The sequence below is a fragment of the Nicotiana sylvestris genome, chromosome 5 (assembly GCF_000393655.2).
Source record: "Nicotiana sylvestris chromosome 5, ASM39365v2, whole genome shotgun sequence".
In the NCBI taxonomy this organism is placed as follows: Eukaryota; Viridiplantae; Streptophyta; class Magnoliopsida; order Solanales; family Solanaceae; genus Nicotiana; species Nicotiana sylvestris.
Window position 1 is genome coordinate 8,253,089 of NC_091061.1, and position 15,143 is coordinate 8,268,231.

Here is a 15,143-nt window from a genome sequence, read left to right on the forward strand (position 1 = left end):
CTGCATACACACTACCTTTCCCGAATCCCGCTAGCGAGATTTCACAGGTTCGTGTTGTCTTTGTTGTTATTGTTGTTGTAGATATTATATGAATCTTTTAATACATATTTAAGATTTGACAAAAACTATTGAATTCATTTGAACTTATATATTATATTATGGATCCACCCCTAATCATTTTAGGGGTGGGTTGGTATGAGGTATAAGAAGGTATAGTGCTGGTATAAAAATTTAATATCATCTTAATACTTCGTTTGGTTAGCAAACTAGGTATAAGTTATCCCGGGATTAAAATTAATACCGGAATAACTTATACCTTATAGAGGGCGGGGTAATTAGCACCGATATAACTTATACATTCTTTTTATAAATTATGCAATTGTCATATTTAATACAACATACTAAACAATGGATAAAAAACAATCCCAGCATAATTATTCCCAGCATAACTTATTATAACGACCCGACCGGTCGTTTTAAGCTCTAGCGCATCGTTCAGCAGTTGGAAGTCATGAACATCTTCATTTTAGGTATATTGACTTGTACGTATGGTCAGAATTGAATTTCAAGAAATTCGGAGTCAAATTGGAAAGAAACTTTTCGTTGCGGCAACCTTAAGTTGAAGAAAATGGCTAAGATTGGAATTTTGAGTAAACAACTTCGGAATTGGGATCTGAAAGTTCCAGCATGTTCGAATGATGATTTCGGACTTGGGCGTATGTCCGGATTTGGTTTTGGATAACCCGTGAGCATTTCGGCGTGTATTGTGGAAGTTAGTATTTTAGAAGAATTTCATAAACTTGGGTTGGAAGGCATTTCAGAGTTATAGATGTCCGTTTGGGATTCCAAGTCTGGGAATAGCTCTGTATGGTGATTCTGGAGTTGGGAGCGCGATCGGAAGTGAATTCGAATGTCCGGAGGTCATTTTGAAGTCATTTGGCTAAATATAGGAATTTGAAGGTTCTTGAGAAAATTCGACCGGAAGTGAAAATTTTGATATCGGGGTCGGAATGCGATTCTGAAAGTTGGTGAAAGTCCGTAATATTGAATGTGACTTGTGTGCAAAATTTGAAGTCATTCGGACTAGTTTTGGTAAGGTTTGAGATACTTAGTCTCTTTTTAGGAAGCTTAAGTTGGAAAAGGCAACCAGATATTGACTTATGTGTTAGAGGGCTCGAAATGCAAATTTTATGGTTCGGATTGCTTCGTTAGGTGATTTGGGACTTAGGAGTGTATCCGGAATATTTTTTGTGATGACCGGGATAGAATTAAGCTTGAATTGGCAAAGTTAGTATTTTGGCGAATTCCGGTTGATAGGTGAGATTTTGATCCGGGAGTCGGAATGGAATTCCGAGAGTTGCTGTAGCTTTTTTATGTTATTTGTGATGTGTGTGAAAAAATTCAGGTTATTCGGACATCGTTTGGTCGAGTTTTTGATCGAAAGTGTATTTTCGGAAGTTTTTGGAAACTTAGGCTTGAATTCGATGAGTTTTGGATAATTTGATATTGTTTGAGGTGTTTTGATGATTGGAGCAGATTTTAATGATGTTATGAATTGTGTGGGCATGATTGGTTGAGGTCCCACTGGCCTCAGGTGTGTTTCGGATGCCCAACGGGTCATTTTTGGTAGATTTTTGCCGTTTTGAGCATAAATGTAATGATCTAAAGGTTCATTTGTAGTTCTATAGATCCAAATTTGATTTCGAGACTTCCAAAATTTAAATCATGAATTATAGGACTGATCTGGAAATTTTGGTTTAATTTCATCAAGTCGAGGTTGGATTTTTGACGTGAAATGTGAGTTAATTGTTTAACGAGCGAAATGGGTATTGAACTGGCCAAACGAGATCCGAATTGAGTTTCGATTGAAGGGTTGTATTCGTATTATTATTTGTGACTCATAAGAACAAAAATCGTCTAATTACGAGTTTGTATGATGGAGTTAGAGCCATTTTAGTAAAAAATGGTTGTGCTGCAAATTTCATAAAAAGCTGTTGTATTTTCTGCAGCAGTGAACATTAACCGCGCGGGTGAATAGTGACCCGTGAACAGTGACGGGTGAACAATGTCGTAAATAGTGACCCGTAAACAGTATTTCCGAAATATTAACATTTCATCCGCGAACCCAACCCATTTTTCCACCATTTTTTAGCAACCTTGAGAGCTTTTGGACGGGAATTGAAGGAGTTTTGATGGGAAGTGATTAGAGGTAATTCCTATGAACTAAATACATGATTATATTGTGCAATCATCCTTGAAATTTATGAAAATATAGCCAAATTGTAAGAAAATAGGGCTTGAAATTGAAATTCTAAATTTGGGATTTGAGGGGTCAAATGGACTCCGATTCTTGTGAATTTGGTATGTATAGACTCGTGGCGCTATAAGGAACATTTTAATGTAAAAATTTCTGGATTTTGAGAAGTGTGCCCGGGGCTCGGGTTTTGCAAATTTCGTGAATTTCGATATTTTTCGATTTCTTTCGATTGGGTATTGGCCCTTTAGCATAATGCGACATATTCGTTGCGATTTTGGGCAGATTCAACGCACGTGGAGGCCAATTCGAGGGGCAAAGGCGTCGCGAGCTAAAGAAGTAGCCGGTTCGAGGTGAGTAATTGATGCAACTGTTGTTCTGAGGGTTTGAAACCCCGGACTTTCACATCGTAACGCTATATTGAGGCGTGACACGCATCCCATGGCAGGTGCGGGGTCGTATATGATTGGGGATTGTGACTTGGTCCATCCCGAGTGATAATTATAGTATATTGGCGACTGATTCGCACATTGTATTGATACTTATAATATGTTGGCGACTGATACGCACATGTATTGATGATATTTAGGCTTAATGACACGTTTGGGGGCCTTATGCTGACTTGTAGAATCCTTCGGGGATTAATATCATTTAATTTTAGTCCAAGGTTTTAATTACTGTTTTGCAAACTTAGCCGTAATTCTAAGTGTTGAAAACTCAAATGACATTTTAAATGTATTTCGGGCTGGAAACTTCTATTTTGTAAATGCCCAAGGGGCTTATTATATTATTTTCTGGACTGATTATAAAGTGACTTGAAACAGTGGTAACAATGACACTGTATGATATACTCGAAACAGTGGTAACAATGACACTGTATGATATACTTGAAATAGTGGTAACAATGACACTGTATGATATACTTGAAACAGTGGTAACAATGGCACTGTATTATGTAAATTGGTCAGGTAACAATGGGTTGACCGGTCAGGTAACAATGACTGACCAAGATATTGCGCTTGGGCTGTAGGAGCCCCTCCGGAGTCCAATGACACTGTATGATATACTTGAAATAATGGTAACGATGACACTGTATGATATACTTGAAATAGTGGTAACAATAGCACTGTATGATATACTTGAAACAGTGGTAACAATGTCACTGTATGATGTAAATTGGTCATGTAACAATGGGCTGACTGGTCAGGTAACAATGACTGACCATGATATTGCGCTTGGGCTGTAGGAGCCCCTCCGGAGTCTGTACACACCCCTAGTGAGCGCCGTCGACGATAAATAAATATGAATGGTTCGGGCTGCACGCCGCAGTGGGTACTGGAATGTACCATCATATGCATTGCATTGCATTCATGTATTTGTATTTATACTGTTGTTTAGCTGCTCAGTTCCATATGTTGCTGTATATTTGGATTTTAGCTTACTTTGTGTATTTACTGGATTTTCTTATCTTCGGACTGTAGTTACTTTTATTACTCACTGGGTCGGAGTACTCACTTTACTCCCTGCACCTCGCGTGCAGCTGCAGGTATTGATCACCCGGTAGCGGGATATTAGCTCATTGAAGGTATTACTATTGTAGCTGAGCAAGGTTACCGCCAGCGTTCGCGGCACCGGACATTGTCTTTAGAATTTCAGAATTTAATTTTGTATATTATTGGCCCTGTAGTTGTGTTCAGGATTTCTTTAGATGTTCGTGACTTGTGACACCCCGGTCGGGTTATGTTGGGCTTTAAACACTGGTTATTATTGTCGTTAAGCTGTATTTATTTATTTATTTATTTATGTTTAATAATTGTTAAAGATACGATTTGGGTTAGTTGGCTGGCCTTGTCTTCACGAGAGGCATCATCACGACCGGGTTAGAAAATTGGGTCGTGCCACTTATACCAGTATAACTTATCCCTGCGTAAGCGGTATTCAAACCAAACGATCCATTAATGTATTAATTAATAATGATCTTACTGTTTTCAAGTATCCAAATCACTGCGAAAAACCCTATTCTGATTATTATATGCAAATGTCACATTTGGGTAAGAATTTAATGTTCAATTTCACACATTTTGTTCAACTACAATAATGTGAAAAGATTAGTATTTTTCAGAGGGAAGTAAGTTAATTATGCAATTACAAGTTGAGAAAGGAAATATCAAGGAAGTAACTTATGAGTGAAGGAAAGAGTTTTTATATATCACACAAACTCTTAAAATAAAAGAGAAAAAGAAAAGGTAGAATAATCAAACAAGGATATAATAAATGGAAAAGACTTTCATATCCTTATCCTTTTTTCCCTTATGTAGGTGAGGTATAAACAAGCAAATAATGAGGAAGTTCAACAACAACAATATACTCGATGTAATTCTATATGTAAAGTCTGAACAAGATAATATATACGCAGACATTACTCTTATTTTATATAGGTAAAATAGTTATTTCCAAAAGACCCTTAGCGAATAATGGGGAAGTACCATGCACTTAAGTTGCACAATAGTCAGTTGTACATGCTCACAGACAATCAACAGAAAAACCTGTTGTTTTTCAATTTAAGCGATTTCATAACCATAAAAAATTTCTCTTTCGGGGTCAATTCTATTTTTAAATATAATAATCAATCAGTGGGACGTTCAAAGAAGCTATGCACATTCATGAATGCTAATGAAAGAAAGTCATTTTATCTTAATCTCATTCACTGAAAAGGAGGCCAGGCGTAGCTTGCTATTTACTCGATCGCAAGTATTTTTGTAACACGTCTAATAGACGGGTAGATAATCAAATTTGTAAGAACTTATTATCTATCCTCTTTCAAGTACTGTGAGCACGTGATTTTTGTTTCGCACGACAATCGCTCCAAAAGGAAGTAAAAAATAATAATTGGCCCTGCTGTACAAATTTTGGATTTCTGTGCGGCACCTTGTTAATTTATTTGTGACTTCGGCCCATTTTTATTTATTTACTTTATTAAAACAAAATTCAAAAAAAATATATATATGTGTCCTGCATAATTCGAACCGTAATTCGGTCGTTGAATAGAAAATCATGAATATGCATCTTCGTCTGTGATTTTATTTTTTGTTCAACTTTACCTGTTTTGAAATATTTTAGTGTGCAAATAATTGTATTGAGTGTGTATTTAATTTTAATTTGATTTTTGGTTTAGTTTTGTTTTAAAATAAAAAGGAAAATAAATAATAAAATAAAATAAAAATATAAAGAAAGGACCCCTTCCCTTCCGGACTTGGGCCAACTTTAACAAAATTGGCCCAAACAAACAGCCCAAAACCCAGGCCTGCCCGGTCCAACACCACCTGATACCCAGAACATCCAAACGACGACGTTTTAGCCCAGTGTGATCTGGGCCGTTGATCTCAGATTGATCAACGGCCAAGATCAATCCCCCGTAACCCACCAACAAACCCGACCCGTCTCACCCGGACCGACCCCAAACCTTTATCCTTGAAACGACGTCGTCCCTGTTTAGCCAAAGGATCCTGGCCCTTCATCTCATCTCATCTAACGGCCAGGATCCATTTGCTCACTAACTATATAAACTCCTAACACTACCCTGCCCCCCTATCCGAACCCCAGCCTTCGTCTCCCCAAACAAACAGCCCTAAACCCTAGCCGCCCCTATATCCTTCACCATGGAAACCGGCGGCATGAACGCCGGTGACCTTCCCCTTAACACCCTAGAACGCCCTTGCCATCCTGAACCCAAATCTATCAACCATGTAGTTCGAATCCCTCCCCACCTTCTCGAATCTTCATTTGAAGATTCGAGTCAAAACTCGATCTACTCAGTTTAACCCTAGTTTCACACCAGACACCCCCCAGACCCCCCTCGTGACCAAACCATACTTGGTTTGGTCCGAATCTGATCAGGGAAGCATGAATCTCAGATCTGAGTTTTGGAACTTGGTGGTTCTTCGTCACTGGTCCATATCCGTTCAAACCGAAGCGGTTAAGGTCTAATGGACTTTAATCAAAGTGTTTCTCATTTGAGAAACACTTCGATTAAAGTCCGTTCAGCCTTAAGAAAGGTTTGTCCAAGTCCGAGTCAAGTTTTGATTTTTCAAGGTTTAAGGTGAGTCCTTTCTTTTCTTTATTTGTTTTGGCCCATCTGATTGTGGTAAAAGTCTGTTCATACTTTGATTTTGTGTCTTTGAATTTTGTCAACTGTGCCCCGTCCACTTTGCCTAAACCTCTGCTTGTTTGAATGAGTCTTTCTATTTGCCCTGATGTAAGTAGTGTGCAATTAGCTGATTCTCAAAATTTGAACTGATCAATTGACTCCTCGAGCACCACTTTGTTTAGCCAGTACAATTCAAGTCATGTGCCCTATACTTTGAATGTCTGATTTTTGGCTACGATTGTGTATGTTAATGCTAATATAGTCGAGTCGACATGAGTCGTCAATTAGTTTCAACTGCCTGAACAAAATAAATCGATTTGCTTCTGTTGAACATTTGCCTGAATCAATTAAGAACCAAGTTCAGTTACTTATAGTTGTTAATATGATTTCAGAAACCTAAGGCTTGATCTGTAATTGAAATCTGAGTTGATAGCATGTGCACTTGTGCACAGCATGTGCATTGTGCACATTTCCTGCATAAAAGGGCTTTCAATTTTAAAATGGTTTGACAGCATATGCTGTCAGATATATTCTACTGCCCATACTTGCTTTTAGTTAATAAAATGGAAAAGTTGAATCTGCCAGGGAATGTGAATGGGGTCTAATACTTAATTAGCTAAAGTTGGGATGGAAAATGGGAGGCACATGGGAGGGGTATTGATGATAATCTATCAGGCTGTAAAAGGGGTAAGATGAAGGCTTATAAAAGGGAGGACATACAGAGATAAGAGGGAGAGATCTGAAAATACAGAGGGAGGGGGAAAACACACTGTGAGGAGTTTTGAAAGAGAGAGTGGAAATACATACAGGTATATACACACAGACAGAAATAGATAGAGGGAGGATAACACAGGAAAGAGGAACTGCATTTTTTCCTCTTTGTCTTGATTCTCACCTGGCCGGATTTACCTGTTCCATATCATTTCTTCTAAGTTCTGCTTGAGATTTTTAGTTGTGTGTAGCATCAGTGCATCCCCAGATCTGTTTTGCCTAAATTTTGATTCATATCACTGGGGACTTGCCACACTCTGTCATTTTTTCATTGGTTCCAACCGCATCTTGCACTGGGATTTTGTTTCTATTTGGTTACCTGCTGCTGCTGCTGATATTTGGTTTCCTGCTGCTGCTGACCTTTCCCTGTCATTCTCTTCTTCCTCTTTGCATTTCAGCATTCCAGGTACATATTTCAAATCCTATGTGGGTGTAAACTGTAACCATTCGAAAGCATGGAATGAAAGGAATTCCAAGAAGTTTAAGTGTCTGTCTGTAATGCTCGTGGTCTATTACTCCTTTCGTATGAATTGATCAGTGTATAATTCAATAGTAAAAATGCCAGTTAGTTAATGCTTAAGCTGAGTTTTAGCCTCTTGTATCTTAGTTTATAGTTGTTTGTTGATATGGGTTAAGTAATGGTGTGGTACGTAGGATGTACAAATATTTGACACAGTGACTGATCAGATTCTTGTTTTAGCTATAATGATATGCATAGGATAGGATACTTCCACCTTACACAATGATGTTCTGTTTTATTTTAGTTTCTTTTGTCAAAACCCGCTAGGCAGTATATAGGAGCGCGTTCGAGCCCCCAGTGATAATAATGTTTAGTTGGGTTAATTCCCTTAACTTAACCTAAATGAGTCTAGTTTGAATTCAATTCGAGAGATGTTTTGGATACGAGCATAGCATTCGTCACGTAATTTCTTTATCAAAGTAGAACATTTCTCATAAAAGTAGGACGTCTTTTACTTTACAAATAACTAATCAGAAATTGATAAGATTTAGGCCCAAAACATATACTTGAATTGACATGTATCTTCTTTCTTCTATTTTAGATTGAACATAGTTAGAAATGTATCCACTTTAGGATATCCTTTTCTAAAATAGAGGCGAGCCTCGCCAAACAAAAATGCAAAATCGCGTGGCCCTCAATAAATAACCATGATAATTATTTAGAATTCAAGATAGGCCATTTAATAAATTCCATGGCCTTCTACAAAATAATAACGCGTTAGACTCTTTAGGCGCGGATTAATTAAATCATATTCTTAAATTCGGGTGCACATTGATGTGACCCAAATCCGAATCTCAACGAAGTCCGAATGTGTCGACGATCACGGGTGCATTGATTGTGACGTGGTTCGACGTGCATTTTCACGACGTTGCAATTCTAAAAAAATAAATGATAATGATAAAAGCGATTTAGACTTAATAAAAGCACATAAGTCACAACATGTATTTAAATCAGATATTTAGCCATTATAACAATTTAAGCGACCGTGCTAGAACCACGGGATTCGAGGGTGCCTAACACCTTCCCTCGGGTCAATAGAATTCCTTACTTAGAATTTCTGGTTTGCAGACTTCATTTGGAAAAGTCGAAAATTTCCTCGATTTGGGATTCAAGATAAACCGGTGACTTGGGACACCAAAAGCCAAACCTTTCCCAAGTGGCGACTCTGAATTAAATAATCTCATTTCGAATATTGTCACTTAAATTGGAAAAACTCCACCCGCGCATTTAACCCTTCGGGGCGGGGCGCGCAAAAGGAGGTGTGACAAGTACGAATCTATCTGATTCAGAAAGGAAGAACTTGCATTAATATCTCAATTTCAATTCAAATATGAGTTTGATTCAAACTTTTATGTTTTGAGAAATATTGATCATCCAAAAAGAGGAAAAAATAGAAAATAAAACTCAAAATATAAAATGATTTCGCCTTTCTTTCTTTTTCCTTCTTTTTAAAACAACGAATAATTTATTAGAATAAAATATATATACACAAAGCACAAATCCTCGCCGCATCATATTAAGTGGGCGTTTGGACATAGAGAATTGTAAAATTTCGAATTTTTGCAAGTGAAAATGGTATTTGAAAATTAGAGTTGTATTTGGCCATGAATATAATTTTAGGTTGTTTTTGAATTCTTATTAGTGATCTGAGAAAAAATCTTGAAAAATAACTTTTTGGAGTTTTTCAATTTATCGAAAAATTTCAAAATCCATCTTCAAGCGAAAATTGAAAATTTTATGGTCAAACATTGATTTCGAAAGAAACTGAAATTTTTTCGAAAAAAAGTAAAAATAATTTCATGGCCAAACGGGCTCTAAGTTGTTGTGGAATTTAAGAAATCCCTTGATCAGGTTAAGTTAAAAATGGATCAAAAAGAATAGTTTGGTGTACAAAATATTTCACATTCATGTAAAGTTTAAGAATAATCCGCATCTCAAGGGTAAGGTATACACGACATGTCCTAAAACAAATATCAGTGAGTGTTTCTACGGTTGGAACCCGTAAATACGGACAAAAAAATAAGATGTTGCTTATGAGGAGAAACAAAGAAAGAAAAAAAGGATGAAAATGACATGCAAATTGGTGGGGGGCAAGTAATGTCTAATCCCTTTCGGATCACATTTCCTTCACGTGAAGTTCGTACAAAAATAAAGACTATAAAGTAAAGACAAGTATAGAGAGAAACTGATATATTATTCGAATTCAAACTGATGTACATAATGAACTGAAATCTCTTCTATTTATAGAAGAAAGGAAGCTGCTGTGTAAGCTGCTACTATACCAGATATGGATAATCTTCTACTGAGAGCAATGTTTATCCATAACGGAGTACTGAAAGGATAAGCTTATTATACCCGATATGGATAATCTTCTACCGGGGGTAATGTTTATCCATAACTGGGTACTGAAAGGATAAGCTTATTATACCCGGTATGGATAATCTTCTACCGGGGGTAATGTTTATCCATAACCGGGTATCGAAGTGATAAGCTTCTTCAGGAAGCTTATTTCCAATAGAGTACTTAAATAGATAAACATATTTACGGTGGAGTCCCATATGGATAAGCTTCTTCAGGAAGCTTATTTACAACGGAGTACTAAATGAACATCCATAATATAATATATTTATAACAAATTGAACCCATTATTCTTAGTAGCATAATCACATAATATTCTGATAAAAATATTATAAAAACTTTAAATTTAGTTTAAATAAAATTAGAAGTTATTCAGTTTGTAAGCAAGTTATATTGACATTATAATTTGAGATTAAATAATTGACAAAATGATGCAGTGACCATACTTTTTTTGACGAACCCGATCAAATCAGTCGATGTTTTAGCGCTAAAATGCGAAAAATTGTATTTTCGATCAATGCAGTCGTTAATTTGATTTTAGAAAAAAAAAATTGATCGAGTCGGTCGATATTTTTGCACAATAATATGATTGAAGAGTATAAATTAAAAAAAAATCTTAACAAATATCAATAATTAGTGGTAGAATAGTAACTTGCCACCATATAGACCTCCGACCGAATAAGTTAATTTTTTTGTGCCGAGAGAGTTAGTCGATCTTTTTTAAAAAAATTAATTTTTTGCACCAATTAACCGTCTGTCTCGGTCGGTTTTTAAATCGATCGATTTTTTATACCGACTAGGATTTTTCGACTCACTATATTCAGTAGATTTCTGGTCGATAATCTTTTAAAATTGACCGCGCTCGGACAAAAAATGCCCTATTTTAGTAGTGCCGCAAACGCAAGATAAAATATTCTTAAATTTTATTCCGAAATTATTATCGCTCGTAACCCAAGAACACCTAATTATAAGAACCTTAAACCATTTTAGTTTACATTTTGAACACTACTCTGACCAAAGGTACAAAATTAGTAGTATCTGCGAAAAATTTTATTTTGTGTCTCATACAACTGATACTAGTTATATTATCAGTTGTATGAGACATCTTTTTTGTCTCACAGTTTTGTGAACCCACATTTTTTGTAGACCCAGAAGTGTAGACTAGGGTCCACAAATTTGTGAGACAAAAATCAGTCAAACACAACTAACACAATAAAACTTCTCAGTATCTCCTACTTTCTGGCATGATGCAGTTAATTATTGTACTGTGTGTCCAACAATTGGTTCACATCTTAACCAATCAGAGCAGTGAAACCCAACATAATTGTTTCAAAACACATTTTATTTCATCTTTGAATAATACATGAATCAGTACAAAAGGGACAAGGGACCAGATATCATACAACAACAATGGATGTGTTATATTCTTCATAAGTTGGATATACAGAAACTCTCCTTTAATTTGTGTGAAACTAAGAATTGATCATGAATGAAAATTGGGAGTTGACTCTTTGTTGACTCCCACGCGAACTTGCAAAATGAAATGCTCGGCCAAGTCCCTAGGAATGAAATATATGTAGACTATATTGTCCGGATTCTCCGTAAATATCGTCGGGTTCGTGTCAGATCCTTCAGAACTAGAGTGTTATTGGAGGATCCGACACGGGTATAACATTATTTTGGAGAGTACGCACAACATACTTTGTAGAACACATGAACGATGATTACTATTTTGAATGGAAATGCTAGAACAGGAGAAGAGAACTTTCCGCGTGTTGCTAGCTGGAGAATATTCACTAAGGATCGTTTGGTATGCGAACTAAATTATCCCGGTATTATAGTCCTGGGATCATAATCTCTAGACTAATTTATCCCACTTGGGAGGTGTGATAAAATAATACCAAGTTTGATGGTATAAAGTGGGATAAGATGGGATATCCAGGATTAAGTATAAGACTAGGTTTATACCGTGTTTGGTTGACGGTATAATTTTATTCCGGGATAAATTTATACTATCAACCAAACATGGTATAAATTTAGTACCACACTTTATCCCATCTTATCCCGCATACCAAACACTCCTTAGGGCTCGTTTGGTATGAAGGATAAAGAATAATTAATCCCAAGACTAAATTTAAGAAAAGTTTATCCCATGTTTGGTTGGTAAAAAGTTGAGGTAAATTAATCCCGGAATTAGTTATCCCGGATTGTAGTATTTTTTATCCTCATAAAAAGGTGAAATAACTAATCCCAAGATAACCAACCCCGAAATAATTAATCCCGGGATAACTTTTTTCCAACCAAACGACCCCTTAATGTATAGAACATCTTCCCATGGTGACGGTATATTGGCTGTTTCAATCTCTTCTGGTCGAACGTGTGCATGAGGTACAAAAAATGTGTTAAGACTAGGGGTATTCATGGTTCGGTTTGGATCGGTTTTTCTCTAAAAAGAAACCAAACCAAGTAAGTCGGTTTTTTAAATATTAGAACCAAACCAAACCAATTAAGCCGGTTTTTTCTCGATTCGATTTATGTCGATTTTTCGATTTTTTCGGTTATTTGTTGGTTTTTTCTTAAATATAAGACATACACTACCAAACACACATTTCGGCGATCACATTTTTAATGTAACACTATCAAATCAATTGCCCTTTGAGAAATCTATTATTTACCAAGATATATTGATGATAATTGAATCAAATAGTGATGAATAATTTAAAGACTCAATTAAAAATATACTCCCTCCGTTTTAATTTATGTGAACCCATTTGACTGGGCACAGAGCTTAAGAAAAGAAAGAAGACTTTTGATCTTGTGGTGTAAAATGAGGCACATATATTTTGTGTGATAATAAATCATTGTGTAAAGGTAAATTGTTTCTAAATAAGAAAAGGGGTCATTCTTTTTGGCACGGACTAAAAATGAAATAGGTTCACATAAAGTAAAACGAAGGAAGTATTATTTTTAACATGAAATAGATTCTTACACTTAACAAAAGAAAACTACCAATTAAACTAGAATGTAAAGGTAAAGAACTGTACTAAATGTGCAAACGATTAATATTTACTATAAAAAATTTAAAACTAGGTATAAAAGTATACATATATATAGGTGTAATAATAAATTTAAAATAGATATTCCTATATTCGGTTTGGTTCGTTTTTTTTAATTAAAACCAAATCCAAGCCAAATTTGATCGGTTTTTAAATTTCAAAACCAAAACCAAACCAAACCAAAAAACATCGGTTTTTTTTGTCGGTTTGGTTCGGGTTTTCGGATTTTTATGAACACCCCTAGTTAAGACAATCGATTAGAGAATAAGAGCCTGTTTGGACATAAGAAGTTTTTCCCCTTTTCCAATTTTTTTTTACCTTTTTCCGAAATCAGTATTTGTTCAGAAAATTTTCAATTTTCACTTGAAGATGCATTTTGAAAATTTCCACAAATTTGAAAAACTTCAAAAAACTGTTTTTCAAAATTTCCACTCAAATCACTCACAAAACTTCAAAAACAACCTAAAATTATGTTCATGTCCAAACACAACTCAAATTTCAAATACCATTTTCACTTGAAATTATTTTTGCACTTTTTTTGGAATTTTGCAATTCTTTATGTCCAAACGCCCACTAAAACTAAGTTGAATAGTAACCGGAAATTGCATCATCAAACGACATTTGAAACATAATTCAACTTACTCGATAAGATCAATTGACCAGGCCAACACAAACAGCTCATTGAGGTAGCCAATTTCCACGATTTCATCGAGTTCGGGCTTGGTGAACATTCCACTGAACCAATGGCACCATCGACGTTGAGAATTAGGTTGTTTGCCTTTGAGAGGATATAGTTTTCGACCACAACTGCATCATTTTTTGGCGTTTTAGGATCATAAAAAAGAAATTCAGAATGATTCTCAGATTTTTAGGTGCTATAGTCTACGTCATCTACAGGATTTCAGACGACCAGCTCCGAATCTCCTTCAGACCCATAAAAAATGACCTAATAAACAATAGTCATGCTTCGCCATGATAATTCCTTGTTTTTTGACATTTTAGGGCCATAAAATAGGAATTTAGGACGATTCTCAGATTTTCATGTGATATAGTCCATGCCATCTGCATGAATTCAGGTGACCGGCCCCGAATCACCTAAAATTTTAGGGCCCATCAAAATTGACTTAATGAATAATAGTCATCGTTTCGCCATGCCCATTGCAATTTTTTGGCGTTTTAAGGTCATAAAACAAGAATTCACGATGATTCCCAGATTAGGAACAATATTCACCGCTTCGCCATGACCGTTCCTCATATTTTGGCATTTTAGGGCCATAAAATTTGAATTTCTTCCAATTTCCAAATTTTTGTGTGTTATAGCCTACGTCATCTGCATGCATCCGGGCAACCAGACCCGAATCGCCTAAAATTTTACCGGCCCATCAAAAACGACCTAAGGAATAATCGTCACCACTTCGCCATGATCGTTCCTCATTTTTTGGCATTTTAGGGCGATAAAACTGAAATTTCTCCCGATTCCTAGATTTTTGCGTGTTATAGCTCATGTCATCTCATGCATTCGGGCGACCGAACCCAAATCTCCTTAATTTTTGAGGGCCCATAAAAATTAACATAATGAACAACAAGTATCGTTTTGCCATAACCGTTCCTCATTTTTGACGTTTTAGTACCATAAAATAGGAATTCATGAAAATTCTTAAATTTTCGTGTCTTATAATCCACGCCATATGTTGAATTCGAGAAATCGACCCCGAATCACTTAAAATTTTACGGGCCCATAAAAATGACCTAATGAATAATAGTCATCATTTTTCCATGACCGTTCCTAGTTATTTGGCATTTTAAGGCCATAAAACATGAATTTAGGACGATTCCCATACTAGGAAAAATAGTCACATCTTCTCCATAACAATTCCTCATTTTTGGGTGTTATAGGGCCATATAACTAAAATTCTGCCCGATTTTCAGTTTTTCGTGTGTTAGCCCACACCATCTACATGCATTCGGACGATCGGGCCTGAATCGCCTAAAATTTTACTAGCCCATCGAAAGAGACCTAACGAACAATAATGACCG